The sequence below is a fragment of the Corvus kubaryi genome, unplaced genomic scaffold, assembly GCF_017639235.1.
Source record: "Corvus kubaryi isolate FWS band 111438036 unplaced genomic scaffold, C.kubaryi_AGA036_p1.0 37397, whole genome shotgun sequence".
NCBI lineage: Eukaryota > Metazoa > Chordata > Aves > Passeriformes > Corvidae > Corvus > Corvus kubaryi.
In genome coordinates this window covers 10,274,645-10,290,621 of record NW_024581136.1, presented here as the reverse complement: position 1 = coordinate 10,290,621, position 15,977 = coordinate 10,274,645, and positions in this window count along the sequence as shown.

The following is a 15,977-nucleotide window of genomic DNA, read 5'->3' as shown; positions in this document are numbered from 1 at the left end:
CAGCCTCAGTTTCCCCTATTTCAGAGCATAATAGGCTATCTTGCCTAATTACTAATTTAATTAGAATAACAAAACTCACTTTGCATCTACTACTGGTTTGTAAAAAGCTTTTGAAACGCTACAGGAGGTGGAATTTGGTTGGCATAAAACCTGTTTGCATCATAAGGATTATCATCTCTGTCATGAATCTGGTTCTCTCTGCTTATTTCCTACAGTTGTGTCTACAAAAAGACCATGGCATCATTTATGCTGCAGATGTTTAGGTACAAAGAAGCCGCAGTTGCTACTTGTGATGCCTTGATGTGGCCACCTAAAAACAGAGGCTAGACAAGAATAAGAGAACAAAAGTAGGTATTCATTTGAAGGGCCTTCAAAGGTCCACTTTGGGAGTGTAAAGCCTATAAGGGGCTCCACCCAAAATGGACCCTGGGTCATGGGTTCTTCACACTTTTTAAGTTTGGTCTGTTTGCACATCAGGGTTAATTCTCCAATTATAACTTCAGTTAACAGTGTAATTACCCCACGTTTTCCCCCCCTCTTCAAAGGCTTTTAGTTTACACATTTTGCGGCCTGGGACAATCAAGGTGTCCTTGAAGAGCAAACCTAGAGAGGCTTGCTATGTCTAACCAGCATGAGAGAGCAGTAGTTAACAGGCCACATGAAACTTCAGAGTTACACACTAAGCAGTACAGGATTTGAAAAATGTAAAACCTAAGGCATCACTTGGAGTGTCTGATTTTCTAGAAAACGGATGAGAGCAAGGAGCTTTCCATTTCCCCCACAGATTGTAGGTTGGTTTTGAGAGGTGTCCAGCTACAGCTGCTCTGCAGCCGCAGCTCCAAGTGAGACGAGGTCACCTCTGCAGGGCTGTTGCTGTGGTTAGCACAGGCACCACTGTGGCCATCTGAGGACTGAAATCCATATGCATGGCTTCCTAGAGAAAGCAAAGTGGCAGAAGCCACTCGGTGGATATAACTTGGTGTTGTTGTTGGCTGATTTCAGCTTCTCTCTCAGATGCCATCTTTGTACTTAGTGGATGGTTTATCTGAGTGTATTGCTGTGGTTAGAGTGCAGTGCACAGGACAGCAGAGTTTGTGTTAATAGGGCAGTACCTTAGTAATTGTTGTCCCTTGACTCAAGCACAGCATCTCTACTACTGAGAAACATTTTTTCCTGGACCCCAGAGGCTTTGTGTCACACTTCAAAAGCTTTATTTTCCTACTTTTTTTAGCTTTATTATTCAAGATCCTCAGATCTCCTGCCAGGCTTAGATTATCTTTTTTTTTATATTTGTTTGGCTTCCCATTTAAACTATCCATTCATCCAGTTTCCATAAAACCCCTAATAACTATTTTAAAGTTTCTGTTCTTGGCTCTTTCCAAACCTGTAAATGCTGGTTTGAAAACCCAAGCTGAGTTCTGTGCAAATAATCCTCTCTACCATCTCTTTTCCTCTGGTTATAAGAGGGTCCTTCAGTGTTTTGCTTTCCAACACTTGTTAGCTATCAGTGGTCCTCATGCCTCTTGTTTGCAGGGAAAAAAAGTAAATGTAGCAGACGATCAACCTGACAGAGGAAATACGATGGTTGTGATAAAACCAGAAAATAGCAGCAGTTAAAGTAGATAAAACACTCCAAAGGTGCCTTTTCTTTCTGCCTCAGTGCAATTCCACATTCATCATGTGCGAGCCCCTGAGTGAGGAGACAATTCTGCTTTCCAACAGCTCTCAGATTTTGTGTGGCAAACACGAACCAAGCCCACCCCTGTGCACTGAGTGCTGCTCATGCATGGAGAAAGCCCTGAGAGACTCCTGACCTGCCCCCAGAGATCTGTCTTCAGTCTTGTGTTGGGTGGATGTGGTGAGAGCAGAAAGCACTGGCATGTCCAGGGGCTGACCTGTGCTGCTGTGCAGCTTGAGACACTGTGTGGAGGGAGAAGCAGTGGAGAAGTTCCAGCAGCATATCAGTGCCTTGGGGAGACATGGGAGGTTTTTTGGATGAGAAGTCAGCCCTGTTATCTTTTTCCTGAGATTAAGACTTGGCATTGATAGCAAAGATGATGTCTGCTTATTATGGGAATGTTTTGTTCTTGTCAAAGAGCAGAGCCTTTCCTGCAAAGCTCATCCCTTGGAGATTTCTTGCTACACTTGTACCAGTGATGATATGAGTTAAATCAGGGTGCAGAGAGCTGGCATGGATTTCACAACAAGTCTGTCAGGAGAAGATTAGAATCAGGCTTTTCCCTTTTCTTTGTGTTGTGTTGGCTCTTTGCACTCTGAATGTGCTGGGATGCTGGCTCCTGATGACAGTGGAATTGCCTTTACAGAGTCATTTAGGCTGGAAAAGTCCTCAGAGATAACAGGGTCCAATCTTTGATCAAACACCACCTTGTCAACTAAACCACAGCACTTAGTGCCATGTCCAGTCATTTCTTGAACACTTCCAGGAGTGGTGACTCCACCACCTCTCTGGGCAGTCCATTCCAATGTTTAACAGCCCCGTCCATGAAGAAATTCCACCTGCTTGTGCAGCCATGGACACTAGATTTATTGCAGCTGAGCAGAGGCAGCTCTTCACTCACCAAGTGCCTGAAGTGAGGCGGATCCTCACATCCATTTCAGGCCCTTCACAGATGCTCAGACTAACTGGTGTCACAAGCAGGAGGCCAGACCTGGAGCTATGGAACTCAATGGAAAGAAATCCATATGTCTTCAGAAGATTTGGATCTGCACCAGCCGTAAAAGAAAATCTTCCAATACAATTTTTCTGTGTAGAGACCAAGTGGGGCCTCTGGCCAATATCTGAAAAACCAGGGCCTAAAATTAGACCCCTAAAATACCAAGAGCAGCGAGTGGTTCCAACTGATACCAAGTTAGGAAAAAGGGCCTGAAATAAACAGATTCCTCAGTAACCAAGATCCTGGTTTTGAGACAAGTGTTCATTCTCACAAGTCAAAACAGCAAGAAACCAAAAAGAAAAAAAAGATGAAAACATCAAATCAAATCCCAGCAAACCAATGATATTCTCAGCCAAAGCAAGTCTTACTAGAATGTTTTCCAAAATTCCTCAGGGAGTACCAGTGAGCCATGAAGAGGATATTGCTATTTTTTAAAGTATTAAATTGGGGGTCTTTTGGAACACATTTGGTTAATGTGACAAATCTGTTCTTCTGTTAAGTCCTGTATCTGCTCTATGATTCTCTTGTCCCTTGTGAAATTTCTTCCTTTTCCAGGCCTATGCTATTATTTATATTTTAACCTTTTTTTCTTGTTGCCTTCATGACTTTGTGATGGTTGGTGTGATAATTTGTCTCTTTTGGCAGGTAAAGTGAGGAAGCACTCAGCTTCTCTTTGTCAAGAGAATAAGGTTCATGTCCAGGGACCATCTTTCTTTGAGAGCTGTGTGTAGACATTGTTCAGTGCAACCCTGTTCCCTGGCTAAAACTGCTGGGAGTATGGAAATATGAACATCAGAAAACACTAACAGGAATGACAGCAATCCTGAAAATAGCTCTGATTTCTTTAGAAATAGCACTTGAATCTGCTTTTCAGCCCTCTTCTATGTTTGTAGTTTTGTTCCTTTCTGCATATGATGGAAGTGGCCATAGTACTGCATTAATATCATCTTTATGTCTCAATTAGGAATATCTGTTTTATCACTTCAGGATGAATGACTAAGCAATAAGGTATAGGAAGCCTTACAAGATGATTAGCGCTCTCTCTCTCTCTTTTTTTTATTAATTTTATACATAATTGTTACTGTGGCTAGAGCACCTAGCATATATTTATTGTTGTACTTCATTTGTTGTATTGTCCCAGAACCCTGCTTGTCAGACAAGATCTCATGGTACGGTTGCACAAGCAGAAGACAGCTTCTGGTCCAGGAAATGAGGCCTGACTCTACACAAAGGGAGGGAGGACTCACACCAGCCTAATTCATGCAGTTCCCCAGCGTGAGTGTATGGAAAAGTGCAGGCTGCTTTGTGCATCAGCCTATTTTTTGGTGTGTATCTGGGGAGAAATTAGGAGAGTGAGAGTGGTTCCTGACTTAGTCCTCAGGTCTTTAAAAAATATACAGATTTGTAAAGAAGTGACATCTAAGAAGGTGCCCATGAAATCCACATGTGAGGAAGCATGTTAAGGGCACCCTGAAAAAAGCAGCAAAGAAAGAAAGATGTCTCTGTGGCTGTTCAGTCCTAGAAATACAAAGTCTCCTCAGCTCTGCACAACCTTTTCCTGTTGTTTCTTTCAATTCTGATCATGTGAGTTCCCATTGGGTACCAGACTAGCAAACTGCCCTGGCAGCTGCCGATGGGGCAGATGAGACAGAGCAAAAACAGGATTCAAGTACTCCCAGGGCAGCAGAACTGCTGTACAAAGCCAAGAGAGAGTCTGATCATCCTCATGAAATGCAGCAGGAGCTTTCTTTTTTGACAAGGTGTCTGAACAAGGGCTGGGTTTCTCTTGACACTGCAGTCCCTGGTGTTGTGTATCCTCTCTCTGTAACTGGGGAAAGGAAAGAGGCTGAAGCTTCCAGAAGCCCTACTGGCAACTTGCTTTGTAGTCTAATGAAGAGGGAAGTGGTGAGAAACTAGAGACTGGCACTGCTGCAAAACCCTGGATAGACCCTGGCATAGAAAAAGGGCCTATTGCAAGGCTCCACATTGTAGAGCCTTTTCCATTTGAAGTTCAAGTGCAGACACAGTGGCAATAGTGACTTATTCTGTTCAGTGTCAGTTTATGATGGAACATAAATGTAGTATTAAAAGTATATATTAGGTTTAAGTGCAGCTCAAAATGTCAGTGGATTACTCTGTGGTCTTTCAACAGCAGGGTTCTTATAAAATCACAGCCCTTCAGCTTCTGGAGTACAACACAGAGAATGCTGACACTTCTCTGGTACTGTAAGTTATATTTTTGCTGTACAGGTCTGGCAGAGTTCTTGAAAATTTCAGTGATATCCAGACAAAAAACCTCAATCTTAAGCAAACCTGAACTCTGCCTAGAAAGGAATCCTGATATTACCTGTGTTTGGAGCTTCCTACCTCTAATTCTAACAGAATGTTTTAATGACTGAAAGTATGTTTTGCATGTGTGTGTGAATGATAGGAGGTGTTACATTCCTCTGTTCCATTCCATTCAAAAAGCACACTGTGGCTGTTTGACTAAGGAGATATTCCTACTTCAAAGATCAATATTAACCAGTACCTCTGCCCAGCCTTGAGGCTCAAAGTCCCTTCTTTTTCTGCTTCCTAATATCTCTGCAATTTCTACCATCTATATCTTCTCTCTCAGCTGGTAGAAGCTCTCTTTCTCCAAAAAAACCAACAGCCCTCTGATGTTGCTGGTCAAGTCTAGAGCAGTTTACAATCGTTTTTGATTGTACTAACTCTTCTGTGTTATGTACTGTCTCCTGCACTTTTTTCTTCCATCTGCTTCCAAAAAGGGTAAGAATTTTTCACAGTGTGGATTTGTTACCTGCCTCTCTCCCATTCCCCATCTATTCCCCCATCCCTGAAGGTTTTTCCTTCCATCCATGGGCCATCTGAAGTCAAAGATTCCATGATTCCATGACAAACCTTCTCTTGGATCAGACTCTTCATGGATAAGGAAGGAACACTGAAAACTAGAAACTAAAACTTTGTTCTTCTGTTGCAGGTGGCTGGAAAATGAGCTCTTTCTTGCCATCTGATTGTAAAAAGGCAAATGTGCAAGTAGTGTAAGTCACCCACTTATTGGCTCTGATGTAAGATTGGTATTGCAGCTGCACAAAGTAGATTTCTTACGGTTTCCTTGGATTTCTATCAAGAAAACTGCTGGATTATCTCCAGTATGTGTACATATTAGAAGTGGATGTCTCTGCTTTAGCCTAACACAAGTTAACTGATGATGGCTTAGCAAAATGTAAACATCTGTGGAGATCAGCTGGGGGTCTGATGGTCTGATGCTCTAGGAGTCTATAAAGTCTTCAGAAGTTTCTTTCAACCTTCTGTGATGTACAAGCAATTCTTATTGACTTCCAAGCAGATGCTATGGCAAGGTTTCCATAGGCACAACTTGTTGAGTTTGTTTGGTTCTTTCTTTTCATGGCATGTGAAAATTAAATACAGTAAGAGCTGGGTTAAATTTTTCAAATCTTAAAGCTGGTAAGTGTGAAAATAAGTTTGTTTTCACTGAGGAAGGGGAGGAATATTTTAAATCATTGCAGAACACTTTTGAGAAAGTTATCAAAGTTATTATACTACAAAAAATCCTGTTAGCCTTTATAATGACAGGGATATTTGCCTGCCACAGCAGATTGCAACTTTAAGCTCCAATTAGTGTTTTCCCTTGAATTGCTTTAAGCATTCCTTCATTCTTGAACTCATTCTCTCAGGCTTTACTTTTGTATCAATCCCCTCTGTATACCAAAATTTCAGCATTTCTTTCTTTAGCATCAGTTAAACATCTTGTAGTGCATCACGGGGGGAGTGCCAGTGACTTGAAGGATTTGTGCCAGCTAAGACATATAATAAGAGTGCACAACAGGAAATGCTACAATCAGCTTAATGTACAGTTACGTTAACTTGACTGTGCCCAGATCCTTTGACTGAGGATTTATGAGAATAATGAGAATTTCATTTAATTAATTGAGGTATTAAATGGCAGGGTTTTTCTGTTCTGTTTATGCAGTTTCTTGACATGGTAAGGCTGTGGCCTGTTTTGGGACCATGGTGGGTGGCTTAGCTTCTCATTGGCATCTTGCTCTTCTGCATCTCTCATGCAAGCAAAATTGGCTTGTCACCTTCAGTTTTCTGCCCAAGAAATAAAATTTATGCTGTCCATTCAAGTCATTGTCCTTTAGTAGAGGCACAGGAGCATGTTCTGCCCTGCGAGGAATATTCCTGTGAAGTATAGAAGCATAGGTGTGAAATATTAGGGCACAAACAAGCCCAGAACTGGATGACCCCACACGAATGCCGTGGTTTAGGGCCTGCCAGCTGAAAACATGGCAAAGAGGGTACACAGAGCAATTAATTTCTCACCTAAGGGTGGGATAGCAAACTACCCCCACCTGCACATCTGCTGAGCCAGCTCCTTTTCCAAAAGCCAGTGTGCTCACGTTACACAGTGTTCAAAAGTCCTCGCTGTTCCCAGAATAGTTCCTTAGCTTGTTTGTCCAGTGAGGGGCACAAGGGAAAGCAATTACTGCTGCAAAGGTGGAAAATGGAGGTAACGGCTCAGTCTGATCACCACCCCACCGTGGAGAAAGCTGCATCTCTCCTAACCACAGAGGAGGTGTTTAGTGCTCAGGCTCAAGGGAAATATTTCCTCTTCACTCAGCAGCAGTTAGACAGGATGTGCCAAAGCCAGCCAGGTCATGTGGCATGAGGAAAATGAGCTGCATGGAACTGTCATCAGCAGCAAGAGTCCCAGAGCTTAGACTTAGCTCTTCTCATGGTGCTAAAACGTGACAGCCACATTACACAGATGCAGAGATTAAAGTTAAACAGACCTGAGTGCAGAACTAGTGGCTGGTCTTACATTTAACTGTTTGAAGATGACAAATGATACTTCACCCTTCTAACTAAAGTCTAGAAGACACCAACCAGGGATCCCTTCCAGGGACAAGTGGGCTGGTGCAGAGGATCCCTTAGCAGCCCTGATGGATGAGGTTCTGCTGCAGCTGCACTGAGCCACTAAGTCAGTGCAAAGAGGGGCAGCATTCCAATACCCACTTTCTCTTGGGATTAGTCCCTGCTCCTGTGGAATCAGGGACCAGGCTGGGTTTTATGCCTACCAAAGTCTTTGCCTCCAGCTGATAGAAGGGAGATAAACCAGGCCAGCCTGATCTCGCTCAGATCAGATTTGCCTCAGTCAAAGTTGCTGTATTGATTCCCATGGCGTTGATCCCTCTTTGCACTGAGGTCAGGATGCTGAATGCTGGATTTATGTCATGAACATGAACAGCAATTGTTTTCCTCCAACTGCTTGCCTTTGTAAAGCATTACCTGGTTTGAGGAGGGGCAAGAAGGGTTTCTTAGAAGACATGTGCTTTAGCCTGAAAGTGTTCTAACAAGATGGATGAATGTGTGGATGGCTCCCTCATGCTACAGTTGAACAGTGATCAAACTCTTACCCAGATCTAATGGTGGGGATCTTGTGTATCACTGGAATTGCTTTGCTTCAACTGACGTAGTTGAGCTGGTTTTGGCTAAGGTATTTGTTAATTTTCTTCACAGTAGCTGGTGTGGGGCTGTGTTTTGGATCTGTGCTGGAAAGTGTTGAGAATTCCAGGGATGTTTTAGTTATTGCTGAGCAGCACTTACACAGAGCCAAGGCCTTTTCTTCATCTCACCCCAGCAGTGAGGGGACTGGGGGTGCACAGAAAGCTGGGAGGGGACAGAGCTGGGCCAGGTGACCCCAGCTGACCCAAGGGGTATTCCAGACCATCTGACATCATGCTCAGCAAGAAACTAGAGAGAAGGTCGGGGTCAGGCGAGGCTGCTCAGGGACTGGCTGGGAATTGGTCTGTCAATGGTAAGCAGTTGTTTTCATTTGTATCACTTGTTTTCCTGGGGGTTGTTTCTCTCATTTTGTTAATTTCCTTTTCATTAAGATTTATTGTTATTATTCAATTGTTAAATTGATCTGAGCTCACCATTTTTTTTACTTTAATCCTTTCAATTCTCTTTTCCCCTCAGTGGGATCAGGGAGTAAGAGAGTGACTGTGTGGTGCTTTGTTCTTGGCTGGTTGAAACCATGACAGTAATGAGTGAAGCAAACACACAGTAACAGCCTGGCTTCAGACCTCAGCATGAAAGATGCAGACCTGCATGTGCTTTAAACATAGTATAGATTTTTGCCTTCAGAAATGTGGGTCTAAAGGTTATGAAATCCTGCTTGCCCTCTTGTAGACTATTGCATAATTTCAGACTGGTGTCCTTCATGTTGAACTCTTTCTGCTGGCCAGCAGTGATCTGGGTTAGGCTCTTTACTTTCTCTCTGGATTAAGTCCCAGAGGTGGTATTTTATTCATGAGTAAATTCCAACTCAAGTCCAATTTATGACAGAATATTTGATGTAGAGGGTGCTGAAAGAAAACCATCCAAGTGAGCTTTCAAGAAACTTCTGTATAAAATATTGCTTCTCTGCAGATTGGTCTACAGATTTATGTACAGTGATGCCAGACTGCTCTCACATACACTGACTTTTCATCAGGGAGGGATGCTGTATACCAGCTGTTGGTACCCCACATGCAATTTTTTAAATTTTGAAGTCCCTAACAAGCTATTAAAAAGATCTCACTAATTACAAAGAAATTGTATGAAGAGCAACTAAAAATGTCAGTTAGATATTTGCTATATCAAATGCCAAGCCACATAGTTTTGTTTAATGAAATCAGTTTCCAGTAGAGTTCATAACATCACCAGTGACCTAAGCAGTGCACCTGACAGCTCTCCTGCCATCTCGAGCTGTAAATCTGGGTAACTAATGGTATAGCAAAGAAGAAAAGGTCAATAAATGCAGAAATGTGTGGAGAATCTAATCTTTCCCTGGCACTTGTTATTCCTCCCTTCTCACTCTCCTTTCATTCTATAATCTGTCACATTAAACTAGTCATGCTTGGCCAGAGCCTGATCAGGACCTGTTCCTGATAAAGCTGCATCTGTTCTTGCCACACAGCATCAGATGAACAAAGGCACTACATGACTGCAGCTCTGGAAACCTCTCTTCTGGAAATACAGTTTAAGAAAGAGCCATAAATGCATGTAAATAAATTAAATTTGAGAAAGAGAAGGGAGAGACTACAGAAGTCACTTATCTCTTCATGCACAATTAAAGAAGTTTTTATGAGCTTGGTTTTGTTCTGAATAAAACTGCTACTGTTGAGAACAGAAATGTCTTAGGCTTCTGAGCAGTAGAGCTGCTAATCTTTCTGTCTGCCACGACATTTTTTCCCTGCAGTGTGCTTAATACTGTGTTCCCAGTCCAGAAAGAAATGACTCAGTCAAAAGGACTTCTTTCCTCTCCCTTGGGTGATTATTCCACAGCCTGCTAGGTCTCCCCATTAGGAAATATTTCCAACATAATTTTCCCTGCAGTTACTTTTAAAGCATCTTTCTATGACTAGAAATTATCCTAAGCAGTGCCCTTCCATCATTAGTGTTTCCATTTCTCCTGTGCTTGTCTGTGGTTATCATATGTCCTGTAGCATTTCACTGGCGTTTAGTTGGGCTGCAGATGTTTAATGTATTTAACCTTTCCTTATATGCCAAGCACAGGACTGGCACCAAGACATTTATACACCATTAAACAAGGGAGGTGCCTGCTAAATGTAATGACTTTCTTCTGATGATTTCATGGTAGAGGTTGTGCTAGAGAACAAGGGCAGCTTCTATTCTAAACTGCATGGAAAAGGTGCCACTGCTGAAGAAGAATGACTTATAAACAGGCTATATATAGCAATATATTAACTTAGCATCTTGATTTAAGTCCACAGGGGAAGCAGTTAAATTTAATTGATGTCGGCCTCTCAAAGAAAGACATTGCATGTATATGTGCACACAAGAAATTCCAACCAAGTGGAGGAATATTAGTAGGTTTACTAGGGTTCTGTATTTTAACTGCAAAGGATATCTCTAAAAGCACTAGAGCCCTTTAGGCTGTGGGAAACATTGCAAATGTCACCACCCTATGTATGGATGCATAATATGTATGTATTTTCATGTGTCAGTGTATTTGAGTTTCTTTAAATTTTAAGATTATCTCTGAATTTCTTCAGTTTCTTCAGTTATGTAATTGCTGTATTGTGTATTACCCTAAATTGTTGATATGTGCTATCCACTTGAACTCCAAATAATTTTTTATTTAACTTGTAAACATTTAGCATTTCCCTTTCTTTGGTTGTTTATGAATTTACTAAACTTTAAGTCTTTGTGTTGAATTTTCCCATGCCAACTCTGTCTATTGAACAAAATATGGGGTGTGTGTTGAATGTAAATGATTGTTTCAGTGATTTATTTCTTAGATTTTTCTGAGAACAAGGCAACAGGAAAATGTGATATAGAAGTGCAGGAGCAGTCACACCAGGTCAGACCAGGTGCCTGTCTCACTCAGGATACTCACTCTGACAGTGGCCAATCCTGCAAGCATATTTGACACTGCCTTCAAATATTCTCCCAGCCTCCAACAATTTGTGGCTGAGGGATTTTAGAACCAGACACAATATTTTGTGCTTAATAGTCCTTGAGGGATTTTCCTTTTGGTGACTGTGTTTTTGAATCTGTGTAAGCTTTTGGCATCTTGAGTGTAATTTGGTGAGGAGTTCCACTGTTAAAATACACTCTGGTTGAAAAGAGGTCCTTTCTGTGTTTTAAGCATATTTCCTGTCATTTTCAATTCAAGATCCCAAGCTGTTATATTGGAACCAATCATTTTGCGCACCAGCCTCTGCCAAACCCCCTCTTGGTCCTCATTTTGGATCAGGAACAGTCAGCTCAAAGCCCTTTGCTATGCAGACAAAGTAGAAGTATTTAAGATTGTTTCTTCCTGTGTGCATCACTTCACCTCAGTGTCAGCTGGCCAGACATGCCATCTTGTCACCTTCATCTGAAATTTTCCATAATCATTCCTAAATACCTTGGAATACCTAATTATTGGCAGCAAACTGTCTTCTACTTGTTGTCTGTCCTTTCTAGATCATTGCACAAAGCTTTTTTTTCTCAAGTTAAAAATGCCAAAATTTTCTTTGAGCAGCTTTAGCCATTTGATATGATAAAAAAGAGGAAGGTGGGAGTCAGGATTGTCAGGAACATGCATATTGCTATGCCCATGAGCATCCCAAAATTTCATGGGTCGTGTAAAAGGGAATGCTGCATATTCTTGACAGCAATGATTAAGGAAAACTCCAGATGTTCTGTTTCAATGAAAGATAAGTACCTTTATTGATGTAACTTTAAAGGGCTGACTTGAGATACCACAGGCCAACAGATTTTGGTTAAAAAATTAAATAGCAGACCCAGAGCTGACTGAAATTGAGAGTGAAACTTGCTTAGAAATCAGTAGGGTGTTGTATCAAATGTAAAAATAACGTTCCTGGGTTAAGAATGAATAGGAACTAGTCCAGGAAAGTAATTAAATGAACCTCCAACTGTACATGCTTGAGTAAATATTTTCAGTGGGGACACATATTCTGAAATTGAAAACCATACCTAAATCCTTTGCTGGACTCTCTGAGCAGTTGTATAGCTGTCTGCAAATATTGAATTTATGTGAATTGTTTGAAATGTATAACCAGTTTGAAAATAAGTTCTTTATCAGGGGGTTTCTGACTGATCATTAGTTGTTTGCTTGTTTTTCATGCATCTCTCCCACATTCTGAGCTGCAGACTTTGAGAGTCTTCTCTGGGGTCTGGTTTGGTCCCCATGGAAGTTGAAAAGTTCACTGATACAGTATCAACAGGGTTTTATTTTTTTCCCTACAAATAAAGTTTCTTAATCTTCTCCATTCCTTCCCCCTCTTCCTCTCCAGGAGATCCATTCCACACAGACCATGGAATTTTGGCCTCTCATTTGTATGTGGAAGAAAAGGAAATTTCAGAATGCTGGAACTTCCCACAGATCAGAAATTCCCTTTTTCAGACAGTTCTTCATGAAAGTGTCCTAGTGGCTTCTGTGGCACTTGGCCTGCCTCTGTAGGATTGTCAGGCAGATGTAGGAATACCTGAATGGAGGAGAAGGGACTGTAAGGTAACAAACCCACCACCTTGCATGAGGTGAAGCACCCTCTGCCCCTGCAATGAAACTGGGGACTCCCAAGCCTCCTGTTCTCCAATCCTTTGTGAAATCTGTTCCAGAAGAAGGGCTCCTTTACTGAGGCAGTTTAACCTCTCCAGCTCTAAAGAAAGTGAATATCTTCATTAGAGATGGGGTGCTCAGAAGTTCTGAGCAGGGCAGCTGTCAGTTCTTAGCAGCTTTCACAGGGATTTTTCAATCCTCGCTTGCCAGTAAGAGGGAATTTTGAAGTGTGCCAGGAGGCATTGCTCTTTCTTCACATGTTAGTTTTTCTCCAGCACAAAAGAAAAGAAATAACAACAGAAGCAGGAGATTTCTGTTAGTAGAAAGGGAATTAAAATAGTTCTAGTGTCTCCCTTTGCATGGTCCCTGCTGCTTTTGTTTTGCTTTCCAGTGTATTATTTTTGCTGTCCACTCTCCAGACTCCTTTGTTAAATTTCTTGTGGGAATATAACAAAGTAAAATTTCACTGAAATGCAGTAGACACAGAGATAGGGGGAGACAGGAAGCTCATTTTAAGGGGAATAAAAAAGGTAGAATTTAAATCAACCAAGAAGAAATGTGCCTGGTGGCAAGGCAAGGGCAGGGAGTGTGAGGGATATCTGAAGGAGTTCTGCTCCTCTGCTGCCACATCCTTTCCACACCAACTGTGACTCTGCACTTGCAGTATTTGAGTGTAGGTGGGACTCTGTTCCTCGTTCTCCAAAGTCCATCTCCTGTAGTCATTTCCATGAGTAGGAGAATATGTAACAAGCTACAATTTCACTGTTTCTGATTTGTTTGTTAGTTTGTTTTCCATAGTAGAGGGCAGTTAAAGTCCACACTTATACAGATGACAAAAGCACCAGAGGGAATTTTAAAGCACTTTCTTTCATAAATGAAAATGATTGGCCTTTTCTGTGCTGGAAAATAATAATTAAAGGAGGCTGAGCTGGTCTGATTTGTTTGCAGCACCCTTAGTCTGTGACAAAGTCCGTCACAAAATGTTCCTACAGAAGATGAGCAGTGAGGAAGGGATGATGAAATAGTGAGTGATGGAGAAAAAAAGAAATAATGTTATTTCCAATGTGTCTTAAGGAACAACAGCAGATACCTCAAGGTTCCCTGGATTTTCTACCTTGTACTTAGGGAACATAAATGTTTTGATCTCCATGGGCATCTCTGTCAAAGACTTACCAGCAGTGGATGAAGGATCTTGCACAGTTCTAGTTGGGAAAAGGAAATCAATCCCCCACAGCAGCAACTTCATGAGCATTTAGTCTAACTTAAAAAATCTTCAGGGAAGAGAGAGAAAGACAAAACCCAAGGAAGTGAGTCAGATTCCCAGAGAGAGGATGTAAGGGATGGTGGGATGAAAGTATGTGCCTTTCAGAGCCTTGAAGTAAGGATCAGAGGAGATTCTTTGGACATGCCTTTCAGATCACTGCCTGGCACTATAAACACTGATCATGATACCCCACAACTTGGCTGGCTGCACTTTTAATGGAACTGCCTCAAAGCTGTCCCTTTGAGGGACGTGATGTTGGAAAGGGAGATAGAAAATGGTTGTTTCCAGCTATTCTAGTGCAGATTATCCATGGAAAATGCCACTGCTGTAAGGCAGAAGCTGCTTTATATGGCTCAGTTCAGGCTTCAGTCCGCTTTTGTCCAGGACTAACTCCTTGAATTTCAGAAATTTTTGTTTTTCTAATTGACACCAGTACAAAGAGATGAAAATCAAGTGATAAAAATCTCTTCCAGTAAGTGATCCTGGAGCTGTCTTTGCCATTAAAGTCTCTCTTCACAGCAGGGCCTTAAGAAAGTTCAAGGCATGCATGTCTGTCAATTCAGAAACAGGCACAAGAAGTGCCTTCCTGAACTGCTGCCTTAAAATAACCCCACCAATGGCCGCTTGTGCAGTGACATTTTGGAAATGTGCACCACCTTATTAGAAAATTCGACTGTGAATACCAGGCAACCTCCTGCGGTTCCTGGGATGTCAGCCCAGGATCTCAGCATCCTTCCCATCTCAGCATAGCTCAGAGAGGCAGTTTTTAAACTAAAATCTTTGTGTAAAATAATAGACATTGTGAGATGGGAAGCCTCATAAATTGAAAAATGTCAGTTGGTTTTTCAGAGGTTGCTTACTAATTTTCACCTCATAAAGATTTCAGAAGGGATTCTAGCACTTTGTTAAACTGCCACAGTGAAGTCTTCCATGTTTATTTATACAGACCTAGTAAACTCCCTGAGGTAGCCAAAGGGCCTGGTTTCAGCAGCACACAGCTGGTGATTTTTCTTTTTTGTGCTGAATTAATGTTCTCAAATGTGAGCAAAGTGTGTACATTAAATGGAGATGTTTATTCCCAGAGGAGATGTGAGAGCCCAGCTCACCTCTCTAGCCCAGGTGCTCTTGTCCAGAGAGGGCTGATGGTTAAATGCCCTACTTCATGCATCCTTTCTTTTGCAGCTGCAGCCAAATCTGTTTTGTGTTTGGATCTATTGGCCTGATTTCAGCCTCTGTCCCCTCAGCATCTTCCCTGTCAGCACAGACACTTTCAGGAACTTGTAGGGCAGGATCCCAGCCTAACTTAGGTTGGCTCAGCTCCAGCCAAGTTTATTGCCCAAAATCTCAGCTGTTGGAAATTTAGTTGATTTAAAATCATCATGAAAATCTCTGCAGCTCTGTACAGTGATTTGTTCCCACTTTCAGGATACGTGCTCCATGGAAAGCAGCTTAAGCTGGCGGAGTAAAGTAGTGTTTTCTCTGTTTTCAGCTGGTTTCAGAGTCCTCCAATCTTCCTGAGCCACGTTTTCATTTCAGTTACACCAAAGTAAATGCTACCAAGGACAGAGAAGCTATAACACCAAAATAATACTTTGAGATACAAGAAACCTTTTACTTATTTTTCTAGTTTATTCTTCACCCTGTGCTTATGTGTCCAGCAGGATCACCTCAGTGTTCCTGCCCCAAGCCTCCCCTGGCAGTGATCCCTCTGAGCCAGACAGGGGCTTGCTCTGGAGTCACTCACAGCAGCCCTCAGGGTATCCCTCCTGAGCATCCCCCAAATGCATTTTTTAGGTAATTTCAGGGGTTAAGTTTCCCCCAGAGCAAGCCAGCAGGAGCCAGCAAAGTGAGCGGTTTGGGGCCAGTGACAGGGAGAGAAGTGTCATGGCTAAAGCTGCAGTGCAGAAGGTTTTTGCATGGGTGTTAAGGGCTGTGC